We start from the raw sequence: 21791 nt of genomic DNA on the forward strand, positions 1-21791 counted from the left end.
CTCAGCCTCCTGAGTAGCGGGGACTACAGGCGCCGCCACCACGCCCGGCTAATTTTTTGTATTTTTTTAGTAGAGACGGGGTTTCACCGTGTTAGCCAGGATGGTCTTGATCTCCTGACCTCGTGATCCTCCCGTCTCGGCCTCCCAAAGTGCTGGGATTACAGGCTTGAGCCACCGCGCCCAGCCCAAAATTAGTATGTGTTGTTTTTAATAATAAATTGGAATGTGCTAGTATTTTATCTTACATATATCTGTGTGTAGGCAGAAATGAGATTTTTCTGTATTATTCTATTTTGTACAACATTTGGAAATTTTGGGTACCAAGTTCCGTTTGATCTTCATAACCTATTTGGAGGTAATACTTCCATTGCAATATTCTTAAATTGAGTTAGAAGCATTGATTTATGTGTTATTTGAAAAGACTGTAGAATCTCCCTGTTAAACTACTTGATCCCGGAACTTTATTTGTGAGCACTTCTTTTATAAACTTCTCTACTCCTGTGGATGTTATTCTGTTTAGACTTCTAAACAGGGGTCTATATTACGAAGAACTATACATGTTTTTCGCCAGAAAAATTTCATTATCATTTTGCTTTCCAAATCAATGTGCGTTAAGTTGTACTAATTATTCTTTAATGATATTAATATAAATTTATGACAGCATAGTCAGTCTTCTACATCTAATCCACTGATGCAGTCTTCTTCATTCTTCTTAGTTTCTTCATGTCACCTTCTTTATCTTTTATTTATTTTTATTTTTGAGACAGGGTCTCACTTTGTCACCCAGGCTGGAGGGCAGTGGTGTGATCTCAGCTCACTGTAGCTTCCACCTCCTCCAGGTCAGCTGATCCTCCCATCTCAACCTTCCAAGTAGCTGGGACAGCAGGAACATGCCATCACGTCTGGCTAATTTTCGTATTTTTTGTAGAGACAAGGTTTTGCCGTTTTGTCCAGGCTGGTCTCAAACTCCTGGACTCAAGCGATCTGCCTGCCTTGGTCTCCCAAAGTGCTGGGATTACGGGTGTTAGCCACTGCACCTGGCCTACATAGTTTCTTGAGTTCAATGCCCACCAGGATTTGATACTCCCAAGTCATGTCTCTTACTCTTTCATTTTTCAGCTTACACGCACACACACAGACCCCTTTCTTTTTGAAGTACACTCTTAGTTCCTGTTGGTAACCAAATTATTCAGTGTTTACTCTTTTGAAACTGTATTAATTCACTCTTTTTTGTTAAAGGCGTGTTAGGTAGGTAAGTATTGACTTCTTGCTTACATGACAATTTCTCCCAGGTCTGTTAATATTTATTTCATTATTTTTGGCTCTCCTCAAGCTGTGGAAGTTTTGCTGTCATCTCTGTAAATTATCTCTTTTTTTTTCCTCTGATTTTTAGTGTTTTCCTTCTCTTTGGTGTTATGCACCTTGACTATTATTTCTTTTAAGTAATTTTTTATTTTTCTTTTTTTTGACACATTGCATTTCTGAATTCAAGGATTTATGTCCGATGTTCAATTTTAAAAACTTATAAATCACCAATTCTTTGAGTACTTATTTGAGTTATTTTAATATAGTCTAGAATAATTAGATTTGTTTTGTTCCCTCTCATTTCACTTCTATGTTTAATTATGTTTGTAATTTCTATTTTTTCTCCTTCTACTATATTTATTTTGCTCAATATACCAGTTAAGTAATGTTCTCATCAGCTCAGAATAATTTAACATTTAACCCATATGTTGCATATTAAGCATATTAATTACATTTTCAATTATTTACTTCGTATTTAGCTCTTTCCCAAATATGGCTTGTCAAGCTTCAAGTTTCTTGTTCTTTGCACATTATTATATTTTTTCTATTTCCCTCATTGTATTGAAAAACATTTTTTTTTTGAGACGGAGTCTCGCTCTGTCGCCCAGGCTGGAGTGCAGTGGCCGGATCTCAGCTCACTGCAAGCTCCGCCTCCCAGGTTCATGCCATTCTTCTGCCTCAGCCTCCCGAGTAGCTGGGACTACAGGCGCCGCCACCTCGCCCGGCTAGTTTTTTTTTTTTTTTTTTTTTTTGTATTTTTTAGCAGAGACGGGGTCTCACTGTGTTAGCCAGGATGGTCTCAATCTGACCTCGTGATCCGCCCGTCTCAGCCTCCCAAAGTGCTGGGATTACAGGCTTGAGCCACCGCGCCCAGCTTGAAAAACATTTTAAATGTAAGTTCTATAGCTGTAGCATAAGTTGTAATTTGGATCTCCCCTATGGGCACAGTCACTTTCGAAATGTCTGCAGTCGGGTTATGTATTTTTCCATTTGCTTTATGGCACTGGGCAATTCGCATGGATGTGGTATGTGTGTGATCACCAGTATGTAAAAGAAACACTTGCTTTTTTTTTTTTTTTTTTTTCATTTTAAAATTATACTTTAAGTTCTGGGGTACATGTGCAGAACATGCAGTTTTTGTTACATAGGTATACACATGCCATGGTGGTTTGCTGCACCCATCAACCTGTCATCTACATTAGGTATTTATCTCTCCTAATGCTATCCCTCCCCTAGCCCCCCATCCCCCAACAGGCCCTGGTGTGTGATGTTCCCCTCCCTGCATCCATGTGTTCTCACTGTTCAACTCCCACTTATGAGTGAGAACATGCGGTCTTTGGTTTTCTGTTCTTGTGTTAGTTTGCTGAGAATGATGGTTTCCAGCTTCATCCATGTCCCTGCAAAGGACGTGAAGTCATCGTTTTTTATGGCTGCATAGTATTCCATGGTGTATATGTGCCACATTTTCTTTATCCAGTCTACCATTGATGGGCATTTGGGTTGGTTCCAAGTCTAACATTACAACAGAATACTACTCAGCGATACAAAGGAACAAAAACAACTGAAGAGTATGCCCTAGATGAGCCTCATGAATTCGCTGAGTGAGACAGCTGGACATAGTATCTTTTGTAGGATTTCAGGCAAAGTAAACCTGTGGTAAGACAAAAGAAAAATAAAAAATCAGGACAGAGGCAGTTCTGTGAAGAATGTCAGTGTTAGTTTAATGGGAATAGCATTAAATTCAAAAGTTGCTTTGGGCAGTGTGGCCATTTTAATTACATTGATTCTTCTTATCCATGAGCATGGAATATTTTTCCATTTGTTTGTGTCATCTCTCGTTTCTTTAGCAGTGGTTTGTAGTTCTCCTTGTACAGATCTTTCACCTCCCTAGTAAGCTGTATTCCTAGGTGTTTTATTCTTTTTGTGGCAATTGCGAATGGGTGTTCGTTTATGATTTTGCCCTCAGTTTAACTGTTGTTGGTATATAGAAATGCTAGACACTTTTGTCATTGATTTTTGTATCCTGAGACTTTGCTGAAGTTGCTTATCAGCTTAAGAAGCTTTTGGGCTGAGACCATGGGGTTTTCTAGATACAGGATCATGTTATCTGCAAACAGGGTATTATGACTTCTTCTCTTCCTATTTGAATGCAATTTATTTCTCTCCCTTGCCTGATTACCCTGACCAGAACTTCCAATAACTATGTTAAATAGGAGTGGTGAGAGAGAGCATCCTTGTCTTGTGTCAATTTTAAAGGAGAATGCTTCCAACTTTTATTTATTAAGTATGATGTTTTCTGTGGGTTGGTCATATATGGCTCTTATGATTTTGAGGTATGTTCCTTCAATACATAATTTATTAAGAGTTCTTAACATGAAGGGATGTTGAATTTTATCAAAAGCCTTTTCTACATCTATTGAGATGATCATGTGTTTTTTTTCTTTAGTTCTGTTTATGCAGTGAATCACATTTATTGACTTGTGTACATTGAACCAAGCTTGCATGCTAGGGATGAAGCCTACTTGATCACGGTGAATAAGATTTTTGATGTGCTACTAGATTCAGTTTGCCAGTATTTTGTTGAAGATTTTTGCATGGATGTTCATCAAGGAGATTGGCCTCAAGTTTTCTTTTTTTGTTGTTGTATCTCTGCCAGGACTTGGTATTAAAATTTGTATTGAACCAAAAAAAGAGACCAAATAGCCAAGACAATCCTAAACAAAAAGAACAAAGCTAGAGGTCTTGTGGAACCTGACTTCAAACTATACTACAGGGCTACAGTAACCAAAACAGCATGGTACTAGCATAAGAACAGACACACAGACAAATGGAACAGAATAGAAGGCCCAGAAATAAGATCGCATGCCTACAACTATCTGATCTTCCACAAACCTGACAAAAATCAGCACTGGATTGGGTGCAGTGACTCATGACTGTAATCCCAGCACTTTGGGAGGCTGAGGTGGGCAGATCGCTTGAGGTAAGTAGCTCAAGACCAGCCTGGCCAAGATGGTGAAACCCCCATCGCTACTAAAAATACAAAAATTAGCCAGGCCTGGTGGCAGGCACATGTAATCCCAGCTACTTGGGAGGCTGAGGCAGGAGAATTGCTTGAACCTGGGAGGCAGAGGTTGCAGTGAGCCAAGATTGTGCCACTGCACTCCAGCCTGAGCAACAGAGCAAGACTTCATCTCAAAACAAACACATAAACAAACACCTGGAATAACTGTCTAGCCATATGCAGAAAATTGAAACTGGACCCCTTCCTCACGCCATATACAAAAATTAACTCAAGGTAGATTAAAGACTTAAATGTAAAACCCAAAACGAAAAATCCTGGAAGACAACCTAGGCAATACCATTCAGGACATAGGCACGGGCTAAGATTTCACGACAAAGATGCCAAAAGCAATTGCAACAGAAGCAAAAATTGACAAATGGTATCTCATTAAACTAAAGAGATTCTGCACAATGAAAGAAACTATTAACAGACAACCTATGGAATGGGAGAAAATTTTTGCAAACTATGCATCTGACAAAGGTCTAAGGAATGAAGAATTTTAGCAAATTTAAATAAGGAATTTAAGCAAATTTACAAGAAAAAAAACAACCCCATTGAAAAGTTGGCAAAGGACATGAACAGAAACTTTAAAAATTTTTAAGTTCCAGGATACATGTGCAGGATGTGTAGGCTTGTTACATAGGTAAATGTGTGCCATGGTGATTTGCTGCACCTATCAACCCATCACCTAGGTATTAAGCACAGCATACATTAGCTCTTTTCCCTAATGCTCTCCTTCCCTGAATCCCATCTCCTGACAGCCCCCAGTGTGTGTTGTTCTGCTCCCTGTGTCCATGTGTTTTCATCATTCAGCTTCAATTTGTAAGTGAGACCATGTGGTGTTTGGTTTTCTGTTCCGGCGTTAGTTTGCTATGATAATGGCTTCCAGCTTTATCCGCGTCCCTGCAAAGGACATGATCTCATTCCTTTTTACGGCTGCATAGTATTCCATGGTGTATATGTACCATATTTTCTTTATCCAGTCTATCGTTGATGGGCAACCACCTGAGCCCTCCTGCCCTGTTGTACTCACACCTGCGACTGCCCCCCTCACCTGCATTCAATACCAAAGCCCTGGCCTCCTCACAGCTCCTGGAATCCAAAGAGCCCTGTGCCTCACTCTCCTCATCTGCAGCATGAGTGTCTCCCTCCCACCTCCAGCCTGGCACACAGACCCCAGGGCCAGGGACCCAGAGCCATATTGATGGCCCAGCCCCTCTTTCATCCTGAGGTGACCCAACCCTGGATTTGACCCCAGGGAGGTCATGCCCCAGGCCTCAGTCTCTCACCTGTCTGTGGAGGGCAGGGCTTGGGTGGGAAATCGGCCTCACCCCCGGCCAGTCTATGTGCCTAGAATCTGGTCTCCCCTGTGTCTTAGCCTCATCCTCCCATCTTCCTCACCTCCCGAGGATGGAGCAGCTGCAGGGCAGGAGAGGGTGCGAGTGGGCGGGGGCCCTGAGGCAGCCCATGCCCTGGTGCCTGCTGCTTCTCAGCTGGGGGAAGGAACTTTCACCCCAAGGGCTCAGTCTCTGACTCTCCCCAGGAGGACCCTAGGTGCCCCTTACAAGCGGGAATGGAGCCCCTTGGGCAGCACCTCCTGGGGGTCCTCTCCTCTCTACCAATGACAAGCAAGACCTTCAGGGTAGGGTCATGGCAGCCACACCTCCAGAGACCCATTGGCTGCTCCTGGACCACACAGCTGCTCAGAGAACTTTAACCTCTGTACCCCTCCACACAGCCCGGCATGACCCCTGCAGGCACTCGCCTGTCACTCGCACACAGAAGGGCACAGGACACACAGCCTGGGGGAGCCGCTGCCAGCAGCTGTTGGCCTCAGCACTGTCTCGAAGGCATTGGCACCAGCAGCCACTGGGACCCCTTCAGAAAGCGGTTCAGGACACCAGCCCTGCCCCAACCTTGACCCAGACAGTGGGTGCCAGGGGACCACTTCAGGGTGGGTGGCAGCTCAGCTCTAAGGTATCCTTGCTGCCGAAGACCAACTGTTCCTGCTAGTTTGAATCTGGCCACAGGGTCTCTGTTGGTGAGACAGATGACCATGAGGCAGACACCCCAAAATCTAGCACGACAGAGCTCACGCCCCCACGAGAGGCACCATAGCACCCAGACTTTGCAGACATACCAGCGAAGGCCACAGCAGGCCCTGAGTGAGGAACAATCTGACCAAGATCCTGGGATCCTGCCACACAGCCCTTAAACCAGCGACTGGAAACTGTTTCCCTAAAGAGCCAGGAATCAGTATTTTCAGCTTTGCCAACTGATCTTTGCCTCAAGGATGCAACTCTGCCATGGCTGCACGACAGCAGCCTTCTGCAGGTGGCCTGTGAAGAGATGGGCATAACTGCACCCCCATAAATCTTTACTCATGGACATGGAAACTTCTCAGTGTCATGAGGTGTTACTTGTTTATTTGTTTAACCATGTGGAAATGTAAAATCCATTCTTGATTCACGGGCCACAAGAGCAGGCAGGGACAGGCTGCCCCTTGGAATGAGCTTAGAGAAGGAAAGAACAGGCTGGGCCAGCGCAGCCTCCTCACAGCAGATTTGCTGCAGGAGGGTCCTTCTTAGCAACCACTTCTCATCCTTCATCCTGGCTTCAAATGCAGTTCAGGTGGAGAAAGAGAGAACAGAACAGGCCTCAGCAACAAAAAGGAAGGAGACGCAGGGTCAAGCAGCTGTGTGGATCGATCACACTCGACATTCACTCCAAGCGGAGCACAGGCAGGACCAGCCCGGGGGGGCCGAAGTGGAGGCTCTGTGGGGTGGGGGACCTCTGGGTGGGCAAGATTCTCTACCTAAAACTCATATAGACGTTCTACACAGCAGTAGTTACAGAAAACACACACTAAGAAAAAGGCCAAAATAAAAATAGGACACCAAGTTTGACCAACTGGGTCTTACAAGCCAATAGGTAAGAAAGCCCAGGAGGGCCCACCAGAGGAGCTGGGGGTAGGTTCCTGCCTGCAGGGGCCTGGGACACCCCATTCCCACAGAGGAGGACCCAAGCTTTGGGGAGGAAGCTGTCAGAGTCACCAGTGAGCTGATCACAGCTGGAGCCACAGAGCAGGTGAGGAGCCCTGGCCACGTCCCCATGCAGGCTGAGAAGCTGGGGTGGGGGCACACCCCCAGGGGCAGATGCAAACAGTGGACCGCGGGCCCTCCTCCTGCCCAGAGGATGCTCAGCTCCCAAGGGACCACCAAGGCCTGGAACCCAGGGACACACCACCTGACCATCATGCCCAGGCCTCCCGGACCAGGCAATGACCAGTACAGGCAGGCAGTCTGCGCTTGGGGCCAGGACAGGGGTGGATAGTCCTGCTAGGTAGGCCTCCTTCTCCCTACCAGCTGGGCTGGTTGCACTGTAGTTTTGGTTCTGGCAACATATTCCTGCCCACTTTGGCCACACCAGTCCCTGGTTCCCTGGCTAGGCCCAGTGCTGTCCAACCCACCTACACAGGCCCCACATACCCAGTGCCCACCAGGCTCCTGTCAGCCAGGAGGACCCATGCTCATCCCCTGAAGTATCCGTGGGAGCCTGCATCCCACAGGGACCCACGGCTCAGGGCCAACCTCCATGGGGCCTCTTTGTGGTGGCAGGGGCAGGGGGGAGTTGACCTCCAGCCCTCCCGTCCTGGCCACTGTGTTTTGTGGGGATCATTCAGTCCTGGGAGCTTCCTGGGGACCCCAGAAGGAAGGGAACAGGGTGGCCATGCAGCCTCAGCCCCAGGCTCCGGGCCCAAGCGCAACAGTCCTTTGATTCTGGTTTGATCTGGGCGATAACAACAGGTCATGTCATTCGCACAAGGATTGGCTTCAGTATAATGCATCAAGGGACTGTGGAGGACACAGATCAGTCTCCAGGCCAGTTACACCTGGTGGCTTAGCCAGTGCAGGCTGGGGAGTGGAAAAGCTGACCCCTGACCTCCCCACTACCCTGCCCTCCAGATGCCAGTAGCGGCCAGGGATCCCTGACTTCAGGCAGAGGCAGGCAGCACAGTTATTTCCTCCTTTGATCACATCCCACGGCCCACAGGGCCTGGAGAAACCTGGCAGGGGCTGAGTTGGGAGAATCAGGCAGGGGGATGCCAAGTGAAGGATGTGAGGGACTGGGTATGAGGGGCACTAAGGGCACAGGGTCTGCTTCCCCTGGGGAGGTGGCAGGGGGACATATACTAGCCAAGCCTGTGCAGGCCCCACCCTGCTGCCAGGCACACGTGGTGCCCATACCCACCCCAATGGCTGCAGGAAGGTTCTTCATCAACAAAAGAGGAGGACACACCCACACCCATATAGGCATTGGTGCCCACACACATCAGAGAAGAAAATTCCTGCTGTGCCCAAGGTGTGGGGAAAGAGGCAATGTCCCCTTCCTCCCCATGGTGGGTCCCAAATTACCTGCTCGTGCCAACACCCCACCCCCCAACTCCACAAGCTGCTGACCCCCACCACAGTGCCATGCCACGTGCCAACACCCACCCCCAACTCCACAAGCTGCTGACCTCCACCACAGTGCCATGCCACGTGCCAACACCCACCTCCAACTCCACAAGCTGCTGACCTCCACAGTGCCATGCCACATGCCAAGAACAGCTCAGCGGTATATCCTAAAGGGTGCTATCCTGGAGCGGCTGTGCTGGGCGAGGGACACGTTTCTTCTAGTCACAGAGGTTTTCTTTCTTTACCGCTCACCAGCCCTGTGCCTCGGTTTCCCCCACTGTGGCACAGTGTAAAAATCCCATCTTGAAGGTTAGGAACCCACAAAGGTCACCACACCTGGTGAAATGGGGGGTGAAACTCCCTGCCTTGGACCTCTTGCTCCAGGACTGATGTCCACTGGGACATGGCCAGGCCAGCGTCCTGGGGACGGCTGCATTCCCGGCCTGGGGAACCTTGCTCCCAGTTAGGGATCACTGGAGTTGAGGCTCCTAATGGATTGGGGGAGGCACAGGGGTAGAATGGAGGTAGCCCCATCATACGGGCCTGTGTAGACCCCAGAAAACAAGCAGAGTTCAGACTCTTGTCTGGAGTTGGCCGCCTGAAAGGATTTGGGCTTTGGGGTGTGATGAGGGCCTGGGGTCAGGAAACAAAGTATGCTGGTTTGGACATGCAGGAGGTTCTCTGCAGCTCTCTCAGGTACAGGGTATGTTGCTAAGTAAATGCTTTTAAAAACCCTAGGAGGAGGGGGCACCCAGAAGGGGCCCTGAAGTCAAGGGTAAGGTCCAGCCTTTCCACCTCCCCAACTGAAGACAGGCTGGAGGACAATTCTCTGAGTTTCACAACAAAGAAGAGAAAGAAGAATCAAAAAGACCTGGAGGACAGGCAAGCTAATGAGGGCTCACTGGGATTACCTTGCCTAATCCTCTGGGCCAGGTGAGGAAACAGGCCACAGTAGGACATTCAGACCCTGGGCAGGCAGCTGGCAGCCTGGAACCCAGGAGGTCCAAACAGACTGCCCCAACCCCAGCCCTCAGCCAGGAGCGGCTCCCGCCCACAGCTCATTCACTGGTAAATCAGGCTGACTGGGCTGCCTGCCCTTCCCCAATCTCCCTCGCTCACCAGGCCACAGCCTCCCTGCTCGTGCCTGCCAGATTGCAGACGGCAGTGCACGCCCCCTTCATTCTGGCTTCTCAGCTGCCCACCAGGCCACCCCTCTCTGCCAGGCCACCTGGAGCCTGGCAGTGTGCATGCGGGGTGGACAGCACCTGGAATACTTGGGCCGGCTTGGCTGGGGGCTGCGGTTCCTGTGCAGGGTGGAGTTAGCGCCCCATCGTATTCCCTAGCTCCATGGCCCCTCTGAGAAGACCCTCCACATACTGCCAGGCCTTGACCACCAGTAGCCCCATATCCAGGAGGCATCGACGTGTTCACCTCTGATTGGCAGTGGGCACGCAACCCTGGGGCAGACCCCTTAGAACCCCAGGTATGAGAGAGCTAGGTGAGGGCAAGGGTGGCATCAGAGTGAAGGGGTCCTGCCCCTCCACACCCGTGGGTATTTCTTGAAAGGTGGAGACAAGAGACTGAGAAAAGAAATAAGACACAGAGACAAAGTCTAGAGGAAGAAAAGTGGGCCCAGGGGACCTGCACTCAGCATACAGAGGACCCACACCGGCACTGGTCTCTGGAATTCCCTCAGTATTTATTGATCACTGTCTCTACTATCTCGGCAAGGCGGATGTGGCAGGACTATAGGGTAATGGTGGGGAGAGGGTCAGGAGGAAAACGTGTGAGCAAAGAACTCTGTGTCATCAATAAGTTTAAGGAAAGGTGCTGTGCCTCGATGTGCACATCGGCCAGATTGATGTTTGACTTTACACCACATCTCCGTGCAGTAAAGAGCAGTATTGCCGCCAGCACGTCTCACCTCCAGCCATAAGGCGGTTTTCTCCTATCTCAGTAAATACAGTGTATGGTCAGGTTTTACCCCGAGACATTCCATTCCCAGGGATGAGCAGGAGACAGATGCCTCCTCTTATATCAACTGCAAAAAGGCCTTCCTCTTCCACTAATCCTCCTCAGCACAGACCCTTTATGGGTGTCAGGCTGGGGGACGCACAGGTCTTTCCCTTCCTACGAGGCTGTATCTCAGGCTGCCTCAGTGGGGAGAAACCTCGGACAACACCCAGGCTTTCTTGGGCAGAGGTCCCTGAGGCTTTCCGCAGTGCAGTGTCCCTGGGTACTCGAGACTGGAGAATGGCGATGACTTTTACCAAGCATACTGCCTGCAAACACATTTTTACTAAGGCACATCCTGCACAGCCCTAAATCCATTCAACCTTGAGTCAATAAAGCACATGCTTCTGTGAGCGCAGGGCTGGGGCTAGGGTTACAGATTAACAGCATCTCAAGGCAGAAGAATTTTTCTTAGTACAGATCAAAATGGAGTTTCTTATGTCTTCGTCTTTCGTCTTTCTACATAGACACAATAACAGTCTGATCTCTCTTTCTTTTCCACACAGAGTGTCACCACTGTATGTCAGCCACTGGGGGACAGGCTTCAGCTTACACCCACCTTCCGAATTCCACCCTCTCACCTTGGCAGAAGCTGGCCAGGAATTGGGGCCGATGGACAGGTGGGGTCTGCAGACGACACCGTGTTCAGGTCCCCATGACGGTCTCACACATGGGCGGTGGCCCTGCAGCTCCAGGTGCCACACACATGCCAGCCCCTGCTCGGGCCCTGATCTTTGAGAAGGGGGAGCAGCAGAACCCGGGCACTGACCCCACAGTGCCACTCACACCCACAGACGATTCTCCACACAGGCATCAGGTCTCGGTCCTGGCCACCTCCTCCTGCAGGGCCTCAGCTCTTTCCCGGGACTCACATGGTCCTTCCTCACATGCGGCTCTGGTAGGATGCATCGCTCTGTACCCAGGGGCTCTGAGGTGACAATGGCCACGCTCGTGCAGAGTACAAGGGCACAGGCTGGGTGCTCATTGTGGGGACCCTGACTGCAGCACTCCCAGACTATCCTCGGGCATGCTGGCCCTCAGGCTTAGCTAGGGCAGCAGCGGTAGGAGTGCACGGCTCTGGACTCTGCAGGAGGAGGACAACTGTCACCATGTCTTTATGTTCTCCTGCTGGTGTCACTCTGTGCTTCTCATCTCCTGGTTGTAGGATTCAGGGCAGAGTCTCTGAACACCTTGTGGGAAACAGCACAGTCCAGCAGAGGAGAGGAGAAAAGCCCAGCTGCAAAGTTAAAAAAATGGCAGGTGTGACATGGGCCCCCATTCAGATTCTGTATTTAAATGTGGTCTTCCGGAACATCTCATTGGACAATACTTCAAATATACATACATATATGTACATATATATATGTATGTGTGTATATATATGTGTGTGTATATATGTGTGTGTGTGTATATATACATATATATATATATATATTTTTTTTTTTTTGAGACAGAGTCTCGCTCTGTAGCCCACGCTGGAGTGCAGTGACATGATCTCAGCTCACTGCAACCTCTGCCTCCCGGGTCCCGGTTCAAGCAATTCTCCTGCCTCAGCCTCCCAAATAGCTGAGATTACAGGCATGCACCACCATACCCAGCTAACATTTGTATTTTTTTTTTTCTTGAGACAGAGTCTTGCTTTGTCACCCATGCTGGAGTGCAGTGGCACGATCTCGACTCACTGCAATCTCCACCTCCTGGGTTCAAGTTATTCTCCTGCCTTGGCCTCCTGAGTAGCTGGGACTACAGGTGCCTGCCATTACGCCTGGCTAATTTTTGTATTTTTAGTAGAGATGGTGTTTCACCATGTTGGCCAGGCTGGTCTCGAACTCCTGACCTCGTGATCCACCCGCCTTGGCCTCCCAAAGTTGCTGGGATTATAGGTGTGAGCCATCTTGCCTGGCCAGTTTTTGTATTTTTAGTAGAGACGGGGTTTCGCCATGTTGGCCTGGCTGGTCTTGAACTCCTGACCTCATGATCTTCCTACTATGTCTCACTGTTTTTTTTTTTTTTTTTTTTTTTTGAGATGGAGTCTCACTCTGTCACCCAGGCTGGAGGGAGTGCAGTGGTGTGATCTTGGCTCACTGCAACCTCCACCTCCTGGGTTCGAGCAATTCTCCCGCCTCAGCCTCCTGAGTAGCTGGGACTACAAGCGCCCGCCACCACACCCGGCTAATTTTTGTATTTTTTATTTTTATTTTTTTTTGGAGATGGAGTCTCGCTCTGTCGCCCAGGCTGGAGTGCAGTGGCCGGATCTCAGCTCACTGCAAGCTCCGCCTCCCGGGTTTACGCCATTCTCCTGCCTCAGCCTCCCGAGTAGCTGGGACTACAGGCGCCCACCACCTCGCCCGGCCAGTTTTTTTGTATTTTTTAGTAAAGACGGGGTTTCACCGTGTTAGCCAGGATGGTCTCGATCTCCTGACCTCGTGATCCGCCCGTCTCGGCCTCCCAAAGTGTTGGGATTACAGGCGTGAGCCACTGCGCCCGGCCTAATTTTTGTATTTTTAGTAGAGATGAAGTTTCACTATGTTGGCCAGGCTGGTCTCGAACTCCTGACCTCGTGATCTGCCCGCGTTGGCCCCCCAAAGTGCTGGGATTACAGGCAGGAGCCACCGTGTCTGGCCACTATGCCCTACTTCTACACAAGGTGATAAGCAAGACTGGGTGCTTCCTCTTTTGGTGCCAGTGGAAAAAGCAAACTACTACACAAGGCTCTTCTTCGGTACATGCATATACAAACTCTCACCCTGGCCCCAAACTAACCAGAACAAAAACCTAAGCTTCTTTTCTTACTCTCTCAGGCCACTTTTCGCCTGTTTGAGAGTCCTGCCCTGCTCTCCCCAAAGACCAGTTATGGAAGTAATAAACACTTTCTATTATCTTGATGTATAATTAGCATCATTAATCTCAACATCTGGCTCAAACTTGTGGCTGGGGGCCACCTGCCTCTGCAGATGACCATAACAGCTGTAGAAAGGTAGAATGGTGTAAACATTGCAATATACTTTGATTATTTTCAATTGACAAATCCTGCAAATCTTTTCATATCAATAAATGCTGCCCCTCATTTTTAAGTGTGTATGAGGTCATTCATCCAAACCTTTCTAAATAGACACTTGAATTATTTCTAATCTTTTGCTATCACAACTGTGAATTAAAACTCATACTGTCATATTACAGAACAATTGTTCCTTTCCACTTTTATAGTGCTTGAAATACATTGAAAATGAAAAAATATACATATATACACACACATACACAAAGCACACATGCACACATACACATCTAAAAGATAGGGTCTCGCACTATCACCCAGGCTGAAGTGCAGTGGCATGACCATATCTCACTGCAGCCTTGAACTCCTGGGCTCAAGCAATCCTCCTGCCTCAGCCTCACGAGTAGCTAGGAGTGTAAGTGTGTACCACTATGTCTGGCTAATTTTTAAAAATTTTTGTAGAGACAGGGTCTCTCTATTTTGCCCAGGTTAGGCTCTAACACTTGGCTCCAAGCACCAAGCAATCCTGCCTAAGACTCCCAAAGTGGTGGGATTATAAGCATGAACCATGTGTCCAGTCTGAAAATAAAAATATATCAAAACTTCTGGAATGCAGTGGAAGTATTGCTTAGAAATTCACAATGTTGAATGCATACATTACAAACAAAATTACACACCCAATGATGTAATCTTCTACTTTAGGTCACTAAAGAAAAAAGAACATGGCCGGGCGCCGTGGCTCATGCCTGTAATCCCAGCACTTTGGGAGGCTGAGGCAGGCGGATCACGAGGTCAGGAGATCGAGACCATCCTGGCGAACACGGTGAAACCCCGTCTCTACTAAAAATACAAAAAAATTAGCCGGGCGTGGTGGTGGGCACCTGTAGTCCCAGCTACTTGGGAGGCTGAGGCAGGAGAATGGTGTAAACCCAGGAGGCGGAGCTTGCAGTGAGCTGAGATCACACCACTGCACTCCAGCCTGGGCGACAGAACGAGACTCCATCTCAAAAAATAACAAAAAGAAAAAAGAACAATATAAACCAAATTCACTCAAAAGAAATAAAAACAAGATGACAAGTCAATGGCACTGAAAACAGAAAATCAACAGAAGAACTCAATAGAACAATAGCTGTTTCTTCATAAAGATCAACAAAATTGGTAACTATCAGCCAGGCTAACAGAGAAAAAAAGAAATCACACAAATTACTATAAGGTGAGTACAAAAGTAATGGCAGTTTTTGCATTCTTGGAATTTGCTGTTTGATACTGGAATACCCTCTGAAATAAATGTGGTTATGTTATATATCATTTTAATGGGCATTTCTTGTCTTTTTTTTTTTTTGCTAATGACTTATTACTTATTTATTTTAGACTATGGAAATGATGGCAGACAAAAAGCAAATTCAAGCGACTTTCTTATTCGAGTTCAAAATGGGTCCTAAAGCAGGGGAGACAACTCACAACATCAAAGCATTTGGCCCAGGAACTGCTAATTAATGTACAGCGCCGAGGTTCAAGAAGTTTTGCAAAGGAGGCGAGAGCCTTGAAGATGAGGAGCGTAGTGGGCAGCCACCGGAAGTTGATAACGACCAGTTGGCCGGGCGCGGTGGCTCAAGCCTGTAATCCCAGCACTTTGGGAGGCCGAGACAGGCAGATCACGAGGTCAGGAGATCGAGACCATGCTGGTTAACACGGTGAAACCCCGTCTCTACTAAAAAATACAAAAAACTAGCCGGACGAGGTGGCGGGCGCCTGTGGTCCCAGCTACTCGGGAGGCTGAGGCGGGAGAATGGCGTGAACCCGGGAGGCGGAGCTTGCAGTGAGCTGAGATCCGGCCACTGCACTCCAGCCTGGGCCACAGAGCGAGACTCCGTCTCAAAAAAAAAAAAAAAAAAAGATAACGACCAGTTGAGAGCAACCACTGAATTCGATCCTCTTACAGCCACACGAGAAGTTGGCGAAGAACTGAATGTTGACCATTCTATGGTCATCCGGCATTTGAAGCCAACTGGAAAGTTGAAAAAGCTTGATAAGTGGGTGCCTCCTGAGCTGACCAAATATTTTAAAAATCATCCTTTTAAAGTGTCGTCTTCTCTTATTCTATGAAACAACAACGAGCCATTTCTTGATCAGATTGTGACATGCCACGAAAAGTGGATTTCATACAACAGCCCGCTCAGTGGTTGGACTGAGAAGAAGCTCCAAACCACTTCCCAAAGTCAAACTTGCACCAAAAAAAGGTCATGGTCACTGCTAATCAGCTGCCAGTCTTCTGATCCACTACAGCTTTTGAATCCTGGTGAAATCATTACATCTGAGAAGTATGCCAAGCTAATCGATGAAATGCACTGAAAACTGCAGCACCTGGAGCCGGCACTGGTCAACAGGAAGGGCCCAGTTCTCCACAACGCCTGACCACATGTCATACAACCAGGCTTCAAAAGTTGAGTAAACTGGGCTATGAAGTTTTGCCTCATCTGCCATATTCATCTGACCTCTCGCCAACCAACTACCATTCAAGCATCTTGACAACTTTTTGCAGGGAAAACATTTACACAACCAGCAGGATGTAGAAAACGCTTTCCAAGAGTTCATCGACCCCTGAAAGCATGGAATAAACTTTATTTCTCATTGGCAAAAATGTGTTCATTGTAATGGTTTCTTTTTTTTTTTTTTTTTTTAGACAGAGTCTCACTCTGTCGCCCAGGCCAGAGTGCAAAGGTGCGATCTCGGCTCACTGCAACCTCTGCCTCCTGGGTTCAAGTGATTCTCCTATCTCAGCTTCTTAAGTAGCTGGGATTGTAGGCACATGCCACTACGCCTGGCTAATTTTTGTATTTTTAGTAGAGACGGATTTCACCATGTTGGTCAGGCTGGTCTCAAACTCCTGACCTCCTGATCCACCCGCCTCAGCCTCCCAAAGTGCTGGGATTATCCGTGTGAGCCACTGCACCCAGCCCATTGTAATGGGTTCTATTTTGATTAATAAAGATGTGTTGCAGCCTAGTTATAAAAATTTAAAATTCATGGTCCAAAACAACAATTACTTTTGCACTAGCTTAATAATATAAGAATTAAAAGAGGCCTTTATATTAGAGAGCACACGGATGATAAAACAATAAAGAATATTACAATCTCCATAACCCACAAACTTGGTAACTTAGACCAACTGGATGAAGTAAAAGACACAATCTAATAATACTAAAACACAGGAGAAACAGGTAATCTAAATATATTTATATCTATTAATAAAATGGAATCACTACCTAATAACCTTACAGAGAACTTATATATTCCAAAAATCTGACATTCTCTCATGTTATTCTAACTGGTGGGATTCGGGGATTTCCATTTTGATAAGAACATAGGTGATTCGCACACACATAATTTTAGAGCTTATTGGTCAGGAAAGCTATGTCCACTATAGGATACTGCGGAGCAATGCGTTATGGAGAATTTAGGCAAGATAATATGATTTTCAGAGTTAAAGGAAGACAATCTGCTTTATGTACACTAATTCCTCATAATATCATAGGGGATACCATATTCAAACTATGGGGTATCCCCAGGTATAATTCTTATTTGAGCCACATGTGAATTTCAGACACGGAGGCTTCCCAACTTTGGTGGCTTTCAACAAATGTGGAAGTTAATTCACAACCTACTTTGTGGAGGCATAAAATTCAATGAGCATTCATTTAACCTTTTATTTTAAATATTATTTTTGTAAACTTTGCATTTCCAATTAGGTGAAATTTTAAACGTGTTTCAGTTCTTATACTTTTTTTTTTTTTTTTTCCTGAGACAGAGTCTGGCCCTATCACCCAGGCTGGAGTGCAGTGGCATGGTCTCGACTCACTGCAACCTCTGCCTCCCACATTCAAACGAGTCTCCTGCCTCAGCCTCCCAAGTAGCTGGGACTACAGGTGCCCGCCACCACGCCTGGCTAATTTTTGTATTTTTAGTAGAGATGTGGTTTCCCCATGTTGGCCAGGCTGGTCTTGAACCCCTGACCTGGTGATCTGCCCACCTCGGCCTCCCAAAGTGCTGGGATTACAGGCCTGAGCCACCGCTCCCGGCCTCTCCACTCTTTTTAGGCAGAGGGGAGTAAGGGTTGCTTTAAGTTAGGAGGGATGCCCATGTACCCAACCCATTTGTATAAATTTCTTCCTGCAGAGTTCTTCAAATCAGTATCACCATTGTTAAAGGCCTCCCACATGGTAATAATTGTGCTACAGGGTTTTAAGAACATTAAGTTTTTGTCTGGCTGAATTAACCTCTTTGCTGTGGCACAAGGGGGCCATAGGTGTTTTCACCAATTTCGAAAGAGGGTTCACTGTGCAATGGCTACCAACTTTTCTGAGTACAATGAGACCAAACACATTCATACATAAATCCCATGAAGTGAATTTATTACTTACAAATAGCAAACAAGGCCGGGCGCGGTGGCTCAAGCCTGTAATCCCAGCACTTTGGGAGGCCGAGACGGGCGGATCACGAGGTCAGGAGATCGAGACCATCCTGGCTAACGCGGTGAAACCCCGTCTCTACTAAAAAATACAAAAAACTAGCCGGGCACGGTGGCCGGCGCCTGTAGTCCCAGCTACTCGGGAGGCTGAGGCAGGAGAATGGCGTAAACCCGGGAGGCGGAGCTTGCAGTGAGCTGAGATCCGGCCACTGCACTCCAGCCTGGGCGACAGAGCGAGACTCCGTCTCAAAAAAAAAAAAACAAAAAAAACAAATAGCAAACAAAAGACAACAGAAGTCTAGGATTCAATATGAACCGCCAGCACAAGATCAGGAAGGCTACCCAGAGCAGATGGATGGAGTTTTGACTGTAAACGCCTCACTTGCACTACAACTGAGGGACCCCAGAAAGCAGCCCACATTGAGTTTTCTCCCAGGATGTGGTTTGCTGGACACAAGCATTAAAGGCCATTCTGTTTCGAGCGGGACTATAACAGAGCCTGGGCTGTTCTGACCAATGGCACCTGATTATCAGGATATTGCCTTCCCAGCATATCATACAGTTATCTCGAGAACTACCAGTAAGAAAGGGAGGAAAATGGCCCTGCACCCTTAAAACTGAAGGATCAGGATATTTGTTGTGACAGAGGCACAGACAGTAGCGACAGAGTGTTCTTGTGAGCCATGTACTAGTTCTCTTGACCGGAGCGCAGCACCAAACCGCTTTTCTATTTCCTTTCAATGGAAACTGTTTCAGAATATTTTGAATTTCTACATCTATAGAGTTGTGGCACATGATCACTGGCAGTGTGGACTCTCTGCATGGTTAAAGGAAAGAGTTCAGGAGCCCATCAACCCACATTGGAGGAGACCACCTAATTCTCCAGAGAGTGTCACTCCAGCTTCCTGGGGTTGGCTCCACATGCAGTAAGGCCATTATGTCTAAGGCCGGCAAGACCTGCAGTCCGAAGATGAGACTTCTGACGTGCTGATAAGCAGCAGTGATAAGAAAAACCCACACACGGGCCAGGAAGTTTTCAGTGAAAGCAGCTGAGATGCTTCTTCATATGCTTTGGCAGGGGCTAAGATCAAACTATTTCTTCCCATTTTCTTTACTCAGCAGTGCCTGAACCATGAGGCACCATAGATGTACACCTCATCAGGAGGGTGTAGGGGACAGCAGCAAGGGAAGCAGCAGCACAAGAAACAAACAAGGCCACTACTTCTGCCTACATAATAACTATTGTCTCGGGAGTGTACAATAATTAACAATGTTCACATGGCTGCCCTACGCATACGGTGATGGTGACCACAGTAGATGCAGTGACTACAGAGATACAGCCTGATTCTTGCTAATCAGGACTTAAGTGTCGGCTTATGTGCTGTGCTTTTGTGCATTAATAAGCCAGGGCCTCAAAACTGCCTGCTAAGCATAGGCCAAATGTCATGCTGGGGTGCAACTGAACATTCATGTCTAGGAGATGACAGCATTTTAGTGTGGGAGAAGATGAAAACATCTGAAGACCACAAAACACTGTGCAGACCAAAGGGAAGGCCCGTCGTCAGCTCACGGTTCTGACCCAGGTGACTGCTGATGTGTTACGGAACCATCAGCCGACAGCAGGTAGGTCAAGCTGAGCAGGTGTCCTGCATGAGGGCTGGTCCATTCCATTTGTGCTGCCAATTGTTTCAATAGCATCTCATGCACCCCACTGGTGAAGAAGGAATGAACACCCTACGTTTACTGGCACCGTTAAACACATGACATCTATTACTAAACAGATAAGCTAAACATCAGTTATTAATTACATATAAGAGGATGGTGTAAGCTCCCACAGGCCCAAACAGGGATGAACTTGGGAGCAGAGAGCGGTATAGCATTAAAAAAGTGAGGATATTCCTTTTTTTTTTTTTGAGACGGTGTCTTGCTCTGTTGCCCAGGCTGGAGTGCAGTGGTGCGATCTCGGCTCACTGCAAGCTCCGCCTCCCGGGTTCATGCCATTCTCCTGCCTCAGCCTCCCGAGTAGCTGGGACTACAGGTGCTGCCACCACGCCCGGCTAATTTTTTGTATTTTTAGTAGAGACAGGGTTTCACTGTGTTAGCCAGGATGGTCTCGATCTCCTGACCTTGTGATCCGCCCACCTCGGCCTCCCTAAGTGCTGGGATTACAGGCGTGAACCACCGTGCCCGGCTGAGGATGATCCTTTGTTCCTACAAGAGTATGTGATTGGTTTGTCTATTGGCTGGTAGGGAACTGAATCATGTGACACTGACTGGTAAGACTGTAATACTGTAAAATACAATATATAAACTATAATACCATAATGGCGTAATACTATCTACTACAGCACCAAAGGCATCGATGAAAAGTCCAACGCTATCATATGTGACTGAGAGACTTGATGCTTCCTCCCTCAGATTAGTGATAACATATTGTCCTATCACAGTTTTCTCTCCTTCATTCAAAGTGAACGATCCAAATAACAGACATAATAAAGAATAAAGGGCAACAAATGCAAAGAACTCACGAGATGATACTCTATGGTAAACTTTATGTACTTAGGAATTAACACCAACTCATTATTAGCAAAAAGTAAACATCTCTACATCAGGAGTAGTTTTTCCTTTAATAAAAAAAGGTGAAATGTGTATAATGGACAAGGGATAATCAAAATTTGCCAAATGAGGCTAGTAAGAAAAATTCCAACAATTAACAATCAGTATTCACTGGTCCATTAATCACAGGACAATACATACAAATTAAACTTACCTGGCCGGGCACGGTGGCTCACACCTGTAATCCCAGCACTTTGGGAGGCTGAGGTGGGCAAATCATGAGGTCAGGAGTCAAGACCAGCCTAGCCAACATGGTGAAACCCTGTCTCTACTAAAAATACAAAGAATTAGCTGGACGTAGTGGCGGGCGCCTGTAATCCCAGCTACTTGGGAGGCTGAGGCAGGAGAATCGCTTAAACCCAGGAGGCGGAAGTTGCAGTGAGCCAAGAATGCACCACGGCACTTCAGCCTGGGCAACAGAGTGAGACTCCGTCTCAAAAAAATAATAATAAAATAAAAAAATTAAACTTACCTACATATTAGGAAAACATCAAAATTCAACCATGAATTCAGCACATTATCAAATGAATAGACAAAAATCCTACCAACAAACTTAAGAAAATATCATTACCTATGAAATTCAAGTACTACAGCTCAAAGAGCATTTACAGAACTCTCACCTCAAGGTTTCCCTGCAAAATAAGGTGAAAAGCATACTCAAGACTCTTTAAGAATGAGTCACTGATAAAAACAATATACTTGTAACCTGTGTAAGATTTCACACATTTTTTTCGAGCACTGCACGATAATTAATTTGCATCAGACTTTCCAAATTAGAAAAGCTTCACTTATAGAACTCCTTTCCAGTGGGAGTTTTCACATGACTTTTCAAGTAAATGTTAAAACTGAAAATATTCTTGCAGTTTCTAAACTATT

Source organism: Theropithecus gelada, chromosome 1 (genome assembly GCF_003255815.1).
Source record: "Theropithecus gelada isolate Dixy chromosome 1, Tgel_1.0, whole genome shotgun sequence".
Classification (NCBI taxonomy): domain Eukaryota; kingdom Metazoa; phylum Chordata; class Mammalia; order Primates; family Cercopithecidae; genus Theropithecus; species Theropithecus gelada.